Source organism: Peromyscus maniculatus, chromosome 7 (genome assembly GCF_049852395.1).
Source record: "Peromyscus maniculatus bairdii isolate BWxNUB_F1_BW_parent chromosome 7, HU_Pman_BW_mat_3.1, whole genome shotgun sequence".
NCBI lineage: Eukaryota > Metazoa > Chordata > Mammalia > Rodentia > Cricetidae > Peromyscus > Peromyscus maniculatus.
The window spans coordinates 98112838-98116450 of NC_134858.1; positions in this window are offsets into that span (position 1 = coordinate 98112838).

Consider the following 3613-nt stretch of genomic DNA (forward strand, 5'->3'; position numbering starts at 1 on the left):
CGGGCAGTGGTGGCGCACACCTTTAATCCCAGCACTCAGGAGGCAGAGCCAGGCGAATCTCTCTGAGTTTGAGACCAACCTGGTCTAGAGAGCGAGATCCAGGACAGGAACCAAAACTACACAGAGAAACCCTGTCTCGGAAAACCTTAAAGTAAAAATAAAATAAAATGAGTGAGCCAAAGAGCCCAACACAAATGAATACCGTGAGGACACAGTTAAGGAAGCCACCGAAATGGCCGCCCCATGATTAGGGGAAGTTTGTTGTTGTGGATAGGGGAGAGAGAGAGAGAGAAGGAGGGAGAGGGAGAGGGAGAGGGAGAGAGAGAGACAGAGACAGAGACAGAGAGACAGAGAAAACATCCAGGGGTACCTGGAAGGGTCCAGAGCGGAGGGAACAAGAAGCAGCAGACTGGACATGGCCAGGGCTATCTCTTGGGAGCAGAGAGGAGCAGGGAAATGGCATAGAGAAGTACAGAGAATGGCCAGAATAGCACGGGTGGGCTGAGGTGGAGGCATTACGTAGAGAGCTAACCCGTGCCTGAAGGGAGAGCCTGGGAACTGCAGCAGCCTGGGGGCCAGCACAGGAGAGCAGGAGCGGGAAGGGCCTGGGCTTTGAGATGTAGGTAGGGACTGAGGGAGCCTGGAGGCCAGCATGGGCTTTGCTATGTAACCATGGGTATGTATCAATGGCGCGCCATATGTCCCCTCTGCCCGAGGCAAGGGAAATTATTCCTTTTGGCAAAGGGGAACCCATAACCCATTTCACAAGTTCCTAAGGAACGCTGGCTTTTATCTAACCACCGGAAATCTTTCTATAGCCCAGCTTGAGCTGAGCCAAGACTGTCATTTCTGGACATAGGCCCTTCCTGAGACCTCATAAGTTCCCAGTAGAAATACACACTGTTGCCTCTTTTCCATTTTGTGCTTATCGTGTATAGGTTGGAGTGTTTATGTATGCCACTTTGTGCATGTCAGGGGACAGCTGTGTGGTATCTGTTCTCTCCTCGTCCCTCTCTGTCCTCCCAGGGGTGGGTGGAACCCAGGTCTCCAGGTCTGCTCTGCCAGTGCCTTTAGCCTTTATCTGCTGAGCGGTCTCACTGGACTCAATTCATCCTGAGAATTAGGATGTCAGAACTTCTTTTTGGGTATCATTATAGATTGATGATTTCTGATAGATTGTATCAATTGATACTGATCTTTTCTCCTTTAGGTGCTCAACACTGTCCCACCTTTGGTCAGTAGGGACTCTTTAAACTGGTTATGTCAAGTTTTGACTGATCAAAGCTTTGTTTATCAAAAAGATAAACAACATTGGAAACCAAGATGTGGTCATCAGTGTGCATTGTGAAGGGTGGAAATTCTACCCTGCCATTTCAGCAGAAAAAAGCCAAGTACTTTTTTTTTTAAACACCAAATTATCTGCCTATGAGTTTCAAATAGTGTGACTTTCAATGTCGGGTGGCTCAAAATACTTAATGCATTTTATACATGCATGGCTTTATATTATTTTGTTTAATTTTGTCTTAGTTGAGATGTCTATTACTGTTATAAAACACCGTGACCAAAAGTAACTTGGGAAAGGGATTATTTGGCTTACACTTCCAGTCCGTCACAGAGGGAAGTCAGGGCAGGAACCTAGAGACAGTTACTGACACAGGGGCCATGGAGGCCAGGAGCCTGCTCCTCGTGGCTTGCTCAGCTAGCTTTTTTTATAGAACCCACGATGACCATCTGCCCAGGGATGACGCTGGCCATAGTGAGCTGGGCCCTCCTACATCCATCACTAATTAGTGAAATGCCTACAGCCCGATCTTTTTTTTTTTTTTTTTTTATATTTTCAAAAATTTTAATATACAAAGCAAGAGAAACTTGACCATATAATGGACAAATGATAGTCAAAATTCCATAAAACTTAGAAGTTTAAAGTAAAAACAGTGGACAAAGTTCAAAGGTGTGATGGGAGAGGGATGTGTGATTACATTTGAAATTCAGGAATTGAACACAGATAGCCTACAGCCCGATCTTATGAAGGCGTTTTCTCAATTGAGACTCCCTCCACTCAGGTGTCCCTAGCTCATGTTAAGCTGACATACCACTAGCCATCAAAGATTTGTTTATAACGACCCACTGTTCTTATGCAAATGTTGAGGTCTGCAATTAGCCCTCAAGTTCACTGATCCCAAAAGCCAGGCACCTATCAGAATAAACACTATGTGTTTGCTTTATCTGACAGCTCGGGGAAATAAGTTTTTAAGGAACTATCAATAGAAACGGTACAAACACTGAATACATTTTGTTTTAGACAGCACACCCCCGAGGATTTGTTGCCAAGTTACTGTGCTCTCGAGTCACACATAATCTCTCACACCATGTGGCTGCACAGGGACACATCTAACAGAAGTGTTTGCACTCATTTTCGTCTTGAGATGGCTGCAACCTGCCCTGGGCCTGTTTTGTCCTCTCCACCTTTTCATTTCCCCTAAGGTCTATCAGCTCTCAGTACACCAACAATTCACTTAATAATAATACTTTATCATTGTTTAACCATTTTCCCATTGCCCACTGAAATCTAAGCTCCACAGAGCAGGATTTTGTTTTTGGATGGTAATAAGTGTTCCCTGAAGGCAGGACTAGAAAACCTGGGTCTGTAGGAAGCTTCAAGGTGACCAAGGGTCACAAATATGACAGAAGCCACCGTGGGCTGCTCCCAGATGACTCACCCCAGTGACTCTGTGTCACTGTGTCCAGGGACTCTGACAGGCTCTGGAGAGGCGGCATTCATGCTGAGCTCGTCCCTAGGCTTGTAACTGAGTTTCCGGTCTGCCCATAAGAGTGCCAGCTACACTTACCGCCTTGTGATAATTGCTAAATACACTCCTGTCCCCATGTGAGGAGCTCTAGCTTAAAGGACCAGGGACAGGTTGTCCTGGTTTGGTTTCTGTCGCAGTGATGAACTGCTCTGATGAAAAGCAACTCAGGGGATAAAGGGTTCATTTTAGCTCACAGTTCATAGTAGGGAAGTCAAGGAGTCAGAAAGCGCCAGTGCACAGTCAAGAGTAGATAAGAATTAATGCATGCATGCTTCTAGTGCTTTCTCCACTCTCACACAGGCCAGGAATGAAGCCCAGGAATGGCACCACCTACAAGTGGGCTGGGCCTTCTCACACCAATTAACATAATTAAGACACCCCCGCCCCCCAGACATGACCACAGGCCAACCTGATCCAGACAGTCCTTCACTGAGACTTTTCCTAGTCTAGAAAGTGTCAAGTTGACTATTAAAACTGTTCATAGATAGAGGGGAGAAGGGGGCTTCCAGGAGAGACTGATAGGCTTGGAGGAGGCAGCTCCTCCCCCATCAGGAGCAAGCTTGATTTCTGACGCTCAGACGGGGTCCAATAAACACATGGTGGGGACATGGAAAGACAATAGAAAAATTGAGAGGGGTTTCTGTGTAGCTAAAGAGGCCAGCAAAGATGGACAGAATCCCATGAGAAACTAATAGAGGAGGGTCAAGGTTATTTCTTGATTCTAAGCCTAGACAGGAAACAGAGGGACAAGGCCCCTGGGGTGAAGGGGCAGGAAAAAGAGGGAGCAAAGACAAAGACCAATG